At 45.3% G+C, this 12423-nt stretch overlaps 1 long non-coding RNA gene across 1 annotated transcript in view; it reads left to right on the forward strand.

Moving 5' to 3' along the window:
• The first annotated feature begins 861 nt into the window (after positions 1-861).
• The window catches only part of LOC120504420, a 126072-nt gene continuing 114510 nt past the window's right edge, over positions 862-12423 (forward strand). The window contains exon 1 of the long non-coding RNA XR_005628015.1: positions 862-1045. This is a non-coding gene — a long non-coding RNA (uncharacterized LOC120504420). The remainder of the gene's footprint in view (positions 1046-12423) is intronic.

Raw genomic sequence — 12423 nt, forward strand, 5'->3', positions numbered from 1 at the left:
GCCCTTTTGGGGGGGATAATGAAAGCCAGTGGCAGACCATTCTAGAAAAGAAGCTGTCCTGTGCTGCTTTGTACATCCTTGCATCTGGCCATTGAGCTTTCTGCTTTCTCTGCCCCTGCCATCCAAGGGCATTCCTCCTCCTTGGTACTGCTGCAGAATTGTATCCAGACAAGCTGCAGAAGCTTTTCCTGACCTGTGGGGAGCCCTGCCTGGGGCAGCAGCCACAATCTCTCCCTGAGACTGCCCTGAGCTGCCTTTGTCTGCAGCAGGCAGGAGGCGCCTATGGAGATGAGGCTGCCATTTGTTGGAGTTTATAACTAACCAAATCTTTCCAGGGATGTGTTGCTTTGGATCTGGGCTTTCGAAGTAGATCACAGCAGCCCAAAAACTGTTTGAATAGACTGTTCCATGCTGTGGGAGCTAGATCTGGGAGATTTCCCCTGACTTCAGGGGTTAATAGGTAGATGATTGCTTTAGGATTTTGGGTGCTGGTTATGGATCTCACCTGCATGGGGCACTTGGTATCATGTCACTGCAGGCCCCCAGCTGGGTAATGATTAGCATTGGCTCCATGATTCTCAGAAGGATGACCAATCACTTCATTATCCTACACTTATTAAGAAACCCATCGCCCTCACAGACAGTCAAGAAACAGGTGGATCCAACTGGTCCTTAAATCAAAACACCATCACCCTTGGCTAATAAGAAACCACCCTTTGGTAAACAAATCTCCATAACACATTCCACATGTTCACAACAACAGGTGCAGCAAGTGAAGATAAGAATTGTTTATCATTCTTTTCTCTGATCTACTCACAGCCTTCCCCAGGACAATGCCTGGGAAAGTTGTCTATGGTCAGAGAGCTGCTGCCACAGCACCAGAGTGCCAACTAAGCCCCAGCAGGACCCCTCACAGATACTGTGCTGGTTTTCCCTCTTATTCAGTGTCTCATGTGAAGGTGGGAGGAAATTTGGGCTCCTGTGCATTCAGTGCCTGCATCTGCTGAGGACACAGCACAGCCCAGGTGCTGAGCAGCTGTCACAGGTAGGCTCTTTTTCTTCATTGTATTTTATTAAGTTTTTCAGGAGGTGAAGGGGGAAGCACATTCCTTGCCCTGTTTTGGTTGAAAGACTCACCTTGAGGTCAGGTAGATTATTTTATTCAATGTTTGCAGACAGCTAAATTAATTTCTAGGGCTGTTTAGCAGGAGCATAAGGTTTACCAGTGTGTTGTCCTGGAAAGCTCTTCTAATACAAACCTACATCAATTATACTGCCCTGCATCAATTACACTGTCTAAAGAAGCCTTCCCAAAGACTTACTTTGGTCTGCCCCTTCTCTCCAGCTTTGTATAAAATGAACTGAACTACCTTGGCAGAAGTCAAAGAAGCACAATCTTTCTGGCTGTCTGCCCACAAATATTCCCTGCTTATCCTTTGAGTGCTGGGCAGGGCTGGTGAAAGCACGTGGGGCAGCTTTGGCTGCCTCTGGCTCAAGGGTCCATCATTCCCTGAGATGATGCCTGCAGAGCAGGCTCTCAGCCCTGGGGCTGTGTGGATTTGGATGGGTTTGGGGCTGTGGGGTCTGAGCTGTCTCAGCACAGCCCAGGGAGCAGTGGGGGTAACTCTGACCAAGCTGCCTTCTCCCTGGCAGTGGCAGACTGTGCTAGAAAGCTCTAAGTGCTCTTTTTCTTCATTCATGCTGCCAGGCAGGTCTCCAAGTACACAGACAGTGCCCAGGAGCCCAAATCATTGAGAGGAGGAAGGAGGAGAGGGAAGATGTGTGTAGGGGTTGCAGAAGGTTTGAGCATTGGTGATTTCCACCCTGAAGCCAGTGCTCAGCTCAGGGATTTGCTGGGTGCCGTGGAAATGGGTGGGAGCAGTAGAAAAAATTGTGTTCTTCATTTAGCTGGAGATCACTGGGACTCAGCAAGCCAGCACTGGGAACCCTTCGAACACTGTTCCTGCCCTTGGGCCATGCTGTCCCCTCTTGGTGCTTGCCCAGTAACTCTGGGTAACTTTGGGTAGTCATGTCATGTGGCACTGTCCCAGTGGAGACAGAACTGGAAAATTTGGCCCATTTTACTTTTAACTGAAAAGTAATGACTGATTAATCAGGTTTTATCGAATATGTGGCTAGTTTCTCATTGCAGATAACAGTGATGACAAACCATGCATGATTTTGAGGTGTTCATTAAATGTTAGATATAATGTTCTGTATCTCTTCATCTCCTCACTCTCATTCTTTCTTCCAAAGCACAGTTCATGTTTAGATAGATTTTTACATTTTTTAGAGCTCTCTGCAAACATTAACTAATTAATCCTCTCAGCCCACTATACATATGCTTCAATTAATTAGCACTCATTTACTTAACTCACACTGTCTCATTAAATATAAATTGAATATATGTTTGTGAACTTTCACTGGAAACATTAGTGGGGATTTATTCAAAGAATGAATGCAAAATATGTTAATAGTCGCTGGAGGCAGCAAAATTCAAATACTGAGGTATTTAGTGAAAAATATGTTGTGGTGTCAGTGAGTAGAGTCAGACAATTAGCTGTTCCTACAAGATGCATATGTTGTCGTGACCTTGAAGTCATCATTCACTCCCTGTTGTTACCATAGTAATCCTGATAATTTGCTCCCCATCATGTCTGTCTATACACTTTGTTCTGCCAGTGGAATTTTTCAGGCTCGCAGAAGCTGGGCTGGCAGCTTGCTGTGGGCTACTCAGAGCTGGAGTGTGCTGACCCAGCCATGTGAATGCTGATGCTTGGGCTTGCTGTGGACACTGGGGAGGCCTTCTGCATTGTCACCCACCCAGCAGAGCTGCCTTGAAACTGGTGACTGTCATGATTGGCTCAACAGCTCTGTCTGGAGGCTGCTCTTGGCAGGAGGAGTAAAACAAAAAGTGTCTCAGCTTCCCATTATCCAGCATCACTCCTGGAGGGGACAAATTCTGCTTGGAATAACTGCACTGCCACAGCTCCCTGCAGTTATTTAGGGCCATGCTGCCATGGGTGTCAGTGAGAGTTAGAGCCACAGGGCTCCTGGGGATTTGGGCTGTTGTGGCCAGGTATAATTCTCTTGGATCTGTCTCATCTGGTTGCATCCCCAAGCACTGAGCAGTTTAAGTGCTGCCTGCCGCCCAAGAGGCAATCACAGCTCAGTGATGACTGAAGTGTTCTCCTATGAATAAATTTGAAAATCAGAAAAGGAAGAGTTGAGGGTTTTTTATAGGGTTGTGGATCTCATTTATGTTGCAGACATGTGGTTAGAAATGAAGTATTATTTGGACACCTTATATTTGGGTTAAGTCCTCTAAATCTCATAGTATTTATAAAAATTATCATTTGAAGTCTCATGGATTATTTAACTTTTTCCATCTTCCCGTACTTTGGAGAAATAGTAGGCCAGAATTTTGTCTTGCTGCCAAGAGCCATATCCAAATGTAACTGAACCTTTCCTCAATATGAAATTGAGAGATCTTTCTCCCAAGATTTGTTGCCAAATGGTAGAATTGTTTTATTTCCCTTTGTTTTTAATGCCTCATGAAGAGCTCACGCTGTGTGTGAGACCCAGTGATGAGTGATGGAGTTCCTGCCCATCCCGCAGAGACCTGTTCTCCTAGAACAGAGAGCAGCACCAGGCCCACTTCAGTTCTGATAACATTTGTACATGCTATTGCAAATCTGAACATGCTTTTATAGAAGTAAGAACTTTCCATGCACAAAAAATCTTTTAGTGATGCCTGATCTTATAACTAGAAATATATTTCCTTACAAGTTTTGTGCTAGCTTGTTATCCCAAAGACATACCAGGGATCTGGGAGCTGTCCTGGGTCTCCTCCTTCTTGTGACCTACCTGTATCAATAAAATCCTTGCAAGCTGAATGTAAACTCCTTATGTAACATCTGACCCCTTCAGGAAGGCTTTCCCTAGGTACTCAGCTGTGTCTTTGTGATCAGTGTTCTTGGTGACACACAGAAGAGGACAAAGCTCCTCAATTTTAGGGCAAGCAGGAATTAGGAGGCGCAGAAATGTGTTCTGTTGCTCAAGCCAGCAGATTTGTGTGAGAACACACATAAAGAGCAAGTGCATTTTGAGTGGCACAGTAACACTTCAAAGCAAGCTGCACTCAAAACTGTAATGAGGAGCACGTGGCATGACACCAAGGTTACTACTGGAACAAGAAGCATGATTGCATTTTGGAAAAAACATTGTAGGCACCGTTTTCCACTGGAGTTTCTGAAAAAGTAATACTTCTTTCTTTCCTGCTTTTAGCAGACTACTGAAAGCATTCAGTAACATTATCTCCTAATCTTGTTTTTCCTCCCAGCAATCTTTTGTCTTGTTAAAAAAAGTTTCATAAGGATGTAAGAATACACATGCTGGATCTAGTCCAGTGTCCCATTTACAGCAGCACCCAGGCAAGTGCAGTGGTAGTTTTCTAAACTGTCTTGCTTCCAGCACTCTGTGGTGCAGGGCTTTTGTACAGCAAAGGCAGTGCCTGTCTTTGTACTTTATTCTTCAGAGAAATGTTCCAATTTTTACCCTGTGTCAACTTCTGTCATCCACAACATTCAGAACAATGAGCTCCTTGGCTGCAATACACATTTGTGTAGAACCACCTCCTTTAGATTGTTTTGAAGCTGTTCTTATGGTTTTGTCTGATAGCCCTTAGCTCTAATTTGGAGAGAGTGCATGTGCAGCTTCTACCTGTTCCCTGTCTCCATGCCACTCCTGATTTTATGGGTATTTTTATACTTCCCTTAGTTGTTTCTTTTCAGGACTGAAGAAACCTAATCTTTTTAGACTGGAACCATTTTGACTATCTTTGGCTGCTTTCTCAGGATGAAGGTATGGGTATGTGGAGCTGTCATTCAAATAATCTCACTGGCCTGTCCTTAACCTGTGGGAATAGGTTTACTGAAATCAGTGCCATTCTCAGAAAATGAAGCTTTGGATAACAGGGAGTCAGACTATGCAGTCCAGTCTGAGAGCACATGAATAAAGTAACCTTGAGGATTTTTTTTTGGTGCTGTTTTTGTGCCTGATGAGTATGGGGCAAAGAGCAAAAATAGTTTTTCTTATTTTAAGGTTTTTCTGGTAGATTGCAAGTGTGCAACACCACAGCTCTAACTAAAGAAAAAGGTTACTTAGAACAGTGAAAAGAATGTAGGAGGGGATTGATTACACTGTCCTGTTCAGAATAATAATATGGGTTTGGAAGAAATTTGGAATGTGTTAAGATGTTAGTCAAGTCTTACTGATGCTTTTTAATTTTCATTTGGATAGCTAAGGATAATTTATTTTGTTCTAGCCAGGAGCATGTCTAGTGAAAAGGATAAAAAGTTGAATTAAAAATCTCTTGAGGCAGTTGCAAGGAGAATAAGCATTGCCTCAGAGGATGCACATTGTTGGCCAGCTCTAAGAGAGTTTTTGCCTGTCCTGTGATCCTAGAATGCTAGAGTTTTTTGATTGAAAGAGACCTGAAGGAACATGTTGTTCCAACCCCCTGGCTAGAGCAAGGACTTTTCCACCAGAGCAGGTTGCACTAAGCCCCACTCAATCTGGCCCTGCAGGGATGGGACATCTACGACTTCTCTGGACAACTGTGCCAGTGTCTCACTACCTTCACACTAAAGAAAACCTTGGATACTGTGTTTTGAACTCCTTCCTTGTGATCCATCAGTTCATCACAAATTTTCCTATATCAGACATTATTCAATTCCCTTGAATAAAGCTCCTCTAGTGCTTCCCTGAGGACTCTTTTCTTTTTCTGCAGGGTGTCACTCATCCATTTGAGCAGCTACGACAGCTCAGAGTCCTCAGGAGAACCTACAAAGGGATTTCTTGGAGCCTTTCCTCTTAATAACTCATTTCTTAAATGGCAGCACTTCTTTTCCCCTGTGACCTTTATTAGAAAACAGTGAGGGGGAAAAAAAAGGAGTGCTTAGTGTGCTCTGCCCCGTGGAATTCCCCTGGGTTCTTCTCCCTGGGATGCTGTGAGATCCCAGTCAGGCTGCCTGTGTGTGTGTGTGCCCATAAAGCACCTGTGACAAGGCCTCCTCAGCACTTGTACCAAAGGCCTCTGGAAAGAGGGACTCAGTGAGCTAGGGGTGATGTAAAATCCTCTGGGTCTGTCTGGACAAAGGCAGGTTCTATTTTGTGACTGACTTCCCTGAGAGCTGGTGCTTTTTTTTCTGGGCTTTGCCAAGGAATGAGAAGACCTGGTGAAGTTCAGTCAAAACATGGGTGGGAGGAGAAAAATGTTACAGCCCAAGACTCTGCCTAGCACAGAAAATACTGGGATTGATGACTGTGGACTGTGCTTGCATGTGAGTTTTCAATATCTCCAGAGAAATGGATTTTGTTGGGAGCAGTTTAAAAGAGAGATGGCAGATGAAATTTCATGTGGCTTTCCAGTTCTATTCATTTCCCCCCCCTGTTATAGTTCCATTTGCCTCATTTAGTGCTTTTGTTTGTTGCCAGAATTCTCAGATCAATATTTGCAAAAAGGATTTTATGTGGGATCAGCTAGAAATAAACTGCACAATCGTAAGTGTGTATGCAAAAGTTTATAACCATTCTTCTTGGCCAGCTGCAGAACAGAGACACAAAGTCAATGTCTGCAAAGAGTTTGCATGATTAAATTTCAGAATTACTTCAGTATGATCCCATAGATAAGCCTCATCTCTTGATTTCCTCTAGGAAAATCTCGCCCCCAATTTGAATTTGGCAACTTTCTTTTTGGAATGAAGGCACACAATATTAAACCCCCTTACTTGTTGCAAACTCTAGTATAAATGTAAAAAGTTTAAATAATCCATTTGAAGCTGCTACTTACGAGTTTTTTTCTTCTGGAGCCAATTTTGTGGCTTTCAGAAATACCTGGTCTGAATTTACCTGAAAAGGAAATTACTTTCTGCTTACCTAAATCCACCCCCACACCCCTGCCACAGTGTTCACTTGTTACAGGAGTCTGCTGTGCTTCAAAGCCTTCCCCAATTTGCAGTGCTGCTCTGGGCTGTTAAGCACACAGGACCTTGTCCTTCCCCAATGTTAGCACCACTGATATCTTGATGAGTTCAGAGATAAACGCCTCCATAAAGCCTGTCTGCTGCTTCTCCATTCACCTCTTTATTTTTCAGTGGGGAAAAGAACTATTTTAGTTCTTTTCATTTCAATAAAAAAAGCAATATTGCTTTTTTAATGGATCTGGGTTTTTTCCTCTCTGCAAAAACCTCATGGGAGAATGTGGTTAGGAAGAGATGACTTAACTGTTTTTCTGTTTTGTGGGAGATGTACCAGAGGTGAATGGAGAAGATTCCAATTAAAATGCCTTTTTTTCCTTGCTCTGTCTTTGGCAAAGTATGTTTGAGGAAGATGAGAAACTGCTCCATTTTAGCAGGGCAAGTACTAACAATAGAAGTCACAGGAGTTAGAGAAAATTGGGTTGGAGAGGCCATAAGTCTGTGCCTTTCTTTCTGTTTAAAGACAGGATTGACTCACCTTGCTGTGCCTCTGAAAGGTCCCTTTCTAAAGGGTTCATGTAAGATTTTTATGTCTGGAGCATCCAGATCTCTCATGCACAAGAATTTCCAGTCCTTCTCCATTTTTTGTTTCCTTGGCTAAACATTAAGAATACTTTTGGAATTTCCCCTACTGCAGTCCAAACCCTTCCCTTCTTGCCCAGATCACCACAGACAAACTCGTAACTTTATTTTCTGTAGTAAGCTTTTGTTTGCAGACCACTGGGTGCTTCCCCTCCCCTTTTTCTAAGCCAAGCAGCTCCTGTTTCATCCTTTTCTAGTTTACGGAATCTTCTGTACCTCTGAACATTTCAGTCTGCACTTCATCCATGTTTCTGACCTGTGGCTCCAGGCCTGGACACAGCTCTGGCAGTGCTGGGTAAAGAGGAAGACTTTCTAACTGTGTCTTCTGGGAAGCAGAGGGAGTTCTTCACCCTGGAGGGCTTCTGGCTTTCCAGCAGCTGTCTGACCTCCCTGGCTCATGACCTTACCCACCTCAATCAGTTGCTCTCCAGTTTGCCTTGATGTCAGTGTGCTATTCCAGGTGAAATTCAGACACTGTTTGTTTGTCCTTCACTGAACCACACTTTATTGAATATATTTGTCATAATTTGTCACAACTATTTTGAATTGTTTCACATCCCACAAGGTGCTTATATCTCTTCCCAGCATAGCAGTGTCTATGGAAACACATTTGTCCCTTTTCTGTTCCCTCCTGTGCTGGAGGTGCTCAACAGCAGCAGACCAGGGCTGCTGTCTGCTGCCTTTTGGTCTGTCAGAAAGCCAATGGAAATGGCTCCTGGAATCTGCTTTTTCCCAAGCCCCTTCTGCTCATCACAGCTCTACCTGTTCATGTTTCCATAGCTTGCCTATGGAACACCTCAGGAAATTAGGATTCATTGGTATTTGTGCTCCTCCACCCACAAGATATTATTATCCCTTTAGAAAGAAATTGGAATGGGTTTAAGTGATTCGGTTTTGACAACTGTCAAATTAGTCTAGAGTGTTTCCCATCTCACAGAATTAAAGAATATTCTGGGTTGGAAGGGACCCTCAAGGTTCATCAAGTCTCACTCTTAAGTGCATGACCTGGATCGAGCCCATGACTTTGGTGTTATTAGCACCATGCTCTGACCAATTGAGCTAATCTCCCATGGCTCTGTGATTTTTGGGTGGTCTAGTGAAAGCTGGCACATCTGCAACACCACAGCTCCTCCTTCCTCTCTCTCAAAACCTCTCAAAAGACCCTTCATCCTCTGCAGGTTCCCTTGAAGTCACCCCTCTCATGAGGGGTGACTTGCCCAGAAACTGGAAACAATGAAAAAAATAATTTCAAATATAGAAGGAAAGGCTGAACAGTTTCAAACTAAGACTTCTTTGTTTTCCTTTTGTCTTTCTCCGTCTTCCCACAGCCCCACCAAGAAATGAAACTTTTTTCCTCCTGACCTGCTCCAGGCTCAGAGGGAGCGGAGGCAGGAGTGATAAGGGTTTGGCTGAGGGATGCAGGGAGGTCAGAAAAATAAGAACAAAAGAGTCAGCAGGGTTGAATTCATACCTGGTGCTCTGAGGTCTTCTCTATGAGGTGGTGTTGCACGGTGTGCTGAAGGCTATCAACTGTGATCTGAGCTCCTGACTGTCACATATCCTCAGGGACATTGCTGCTGTGCCTCAGTTTCTCTCTTTTTTAAAACGAAATCCATGATCCTGAAGACCTCTGCAGAGAGTTTGGAAAGGCAGGGATTTAGTATGCCAGCCCTCAGTGGAGGTTACAGCCTGAGAACCAAGGACAATTTACCTGGATTGCCCAGCTCAGACCTTTGGGATGGCACTTGTGCTCAGACACAAGTCTGGGGCTGGCAGGGAGCTGCCCCTGGGGAGACAGAGAAGGCATGAACTGGCTCATCACTGGCTGCTTGTTACACAAATCAGAGGGTGTAATTGGGTCAGAATTAGCCCCTAAAGAGAAAGGCGGGGATTACAGCCTCAGTGGAGGTTAACCTGAGAACCAAGGACAATTTACCTGGATTGCCCAGCTCAGACCTTTGGGATGGCACTTGTGCTCAGACACAAGTCTGGGGCTGGCAGGGAGCTGCCCCTGGGGAGACAGAGAAGGCATGAACTGGCTCATCACTGGCTGCTTGTTACACAAATCAGAGGGTGTAATTGGGTCAGAATTAGCCCCTAAAGGTGCATATTTTTCCACTTACACGTCTGTGTGGGTCCTCTTGGAGGTCAGAACAGTAATAACAGCCAAAGTGCTTTGGTTACCTAGAATATAAGTATTTTCTACAAGAATTACTTAATTTGACTTGCTTTTAAGGAGTGGCAGACTAACCTTACCAATCTATGGAAATATTTCCTATTCTTTCACAATCCCATGCAGCTGCTCTTTTTTCCTAGGCAGCTGTTTCTGTGCATGTGTCAGAGGGATTTGTCCTGCTTTATGAGTTGAATTTATTTTCTTTCCAAAGCAAAACTGCAACTGATGTAAATGAGCACCTCCTATTTCTTTTGGGCTAGAGCCATCTCAGAGCTGGGGCTGAGCAGCTGCTGCTGTGCCGTGTCACAGAAATCACAGCCCTGTGTTTGCAGCTGGCCAGATGAAATCTCTGGCAAATTAAATCAGCCCCAAAATCTTTATACAGCTGCTGCACAGCCAGGGACCATTAGATAATGAAATAGGCAGAAGAATGGGCTTGATCAGAGGTATTCCCCACACCATCAAAATCCCACTGCTGAGACAAGCCTGGGAGTGCAAGTGTGCAGCTCTGCAGCTCTCCCTGTCAGCATCAGGAGATGCCTGTGAGCTGTGCTCTGCCTGCAGGAGGGTGTTCCTTAGGGCAGCAGCCACTCCTCTGCTTGTCCTGTATGATCATTTTCCCCTGGTGGGTCATGGGGATCACACAGAGCTGGTCTGGAGTGATGGGCTTGTCTGGACGTGTGCCTAAATCTGCACTGCCATCCTGAAGGTCTCTTCTCTCCTGGGAGGGATGTGCTGTCACTGATGGTGGCAGTCATGTCCTGGCTGGGAGATGGAGCTGAACAGGACTGATGGCTCTCAGGTAGATCCTGTAAAACTGAGCATTGGACTAAACTTGTTTCAATCAGTAACAGAAACACCCAGCGTGCTTGGCCCTGAGAAGGTGGGAATTGTGTGGAAGAATAGGCATTAAGGTTATTTGTTGTCACGTTGCCCAGAGATAAAATATTGGGCTTCCCCAGCAGTTTGGAGGCTTAAAACACATTTGAAGCCACTTCTGAAAACTAAACTGGGACAAATATATTTGAACCCATGCTTTGCAGTAAAAAGGACTTATCCTTCACTGAGGAATTTATAATGCTTGGGTTACCTTAACACAAATTTGCCTGGTAATCAGGTATGCATTACATTGCAAAACCATAACACATCTTCCCATTTGTGCCCGGTGCTACTGAGATGCCCAGGGAAGGGAGGAGCCCTGCAGCAGCAGGCACTGAGAGCAAACAAACCTTGCCTCGGTCACTGATCACACCCGCCTGGAGAGGATTCTGGAATTTAAATCACAGCAGATGACACTGGCAGCTTGCACTGGGGAAGCCTCACATTTGAATTGCAGAACTTGCAGCAAGAATAAATCCTGAGGTGTGTTGGCTCCCCAGCACCCTGGAATGCAGAGATTGTTCACCTAACTCTCCTGTGGTGCTGCTGCTTCTCTCCTTGCCTGGTGCTGATCTAACAGCTGGAAAAGGGAATTTTCCCTGCTACTTAGCTCTATTTTCTTTCCTGTTTTCCTACAATGTCATAATTTTCCTACTGCTTACCGCTGCTCACCCTGCTTCACTCCTTTCTGTCCAGGCAATCCCAAATATCCTGACTCCTCTCTGAGGCAGCAGCTGTCTTCAAGGGTCAAAACTTTGCAGGGAGGAAGGAAGTTTTACCTTCTCTTGCCTTATTATAAGGGTTCAAGGTCTTTCCTTCCTTGGCTGAGACTTGCTGCTGAAATACCTGGTAGTCCAGTTTGTTTATCTGGCTGCTGGCCTTTGAAGGATGTGCTGCCACAGTTGTCATGGGAGCTGCTGGCTGGAGCAAATGAGAACAAATGAGAGGCAGAGAGATTATGGCCTGAGCAGCAGCAGCCCTGCCAAAACCTGGCCCCATGTCCAATAGCTCTTAAACTGTCTAACAATTCAGACTAAAGGAGGTGCCTCAAAGAGGTGCTGGCAAGCAGCAGCTCTGCCTGATTCACCTTCCAAGGGCAGCTCTCACTTCTGAGGAGCTGCAGGCTCTGAGGAGCAGAGCAGAGCCATGCCCTGCTCCTGCCCCGTGCCCAGGGAAAGCTGGCACCACCTGCAGGGCTGCTGTGATGGCTCTGAGGGCTGAGATGGAGCAAGGGCAGGATCAGGGCACCTCCACCCTCCTGGGCAGGGGGAAGGTCAGGGTGTCCTCAGCAGCTCTCACTCAGCCTCCTGCCTCAGAACTGCAGCTTCAGGAGAGGTGCAGTCTCTTTTTCTAAGCCCTTTCTGTACAAGGGGAAGGACAGGCAGAGCCTGCAGAGGAGGAATGATGATGGGATCAAAGCCTGGAAGCAAGAGCAGGGATCAGCTTCCCAAAGGCAAAGCAAAGCCACAAAGCCAGGCTCTCGGGAGAGGGATGTTTACAAAAGGTGTTTCTGAAGACATCTGAAGGCATTATCAGAAGTTAATGCCAATATTTTCCATAAATTTACTGTATAGGTATACTGAGAGTGATAATAATGTGGATTAAACATAAAACCAAGGGGAAACAGGAAGGGGAAGGGCTCATCCAGGGCCCCGTGGCAGTGGTGAAATGGTTTGGTTTCCTCCCAGTGCCCTGAGTGACCAAGGTGCTGTGGAGCTCTCATTGTAGTCCATGGAAGGATTCATT

This window comes from Passer montanus, unplaced genomic scaffold (genome assembly GCF_014805655.1).
Source record: "Passer montanus isolate IOZ18808 unplaced genomic scaffold, ASM1480565v1 scaffold29, whole genome shotgun sequence".
Taxonomy (NCBI): Eukaryota; Metazoa; Chordata; class Aves; order Passeriformes; family Passeridae; genus Passer; species Passer montanus.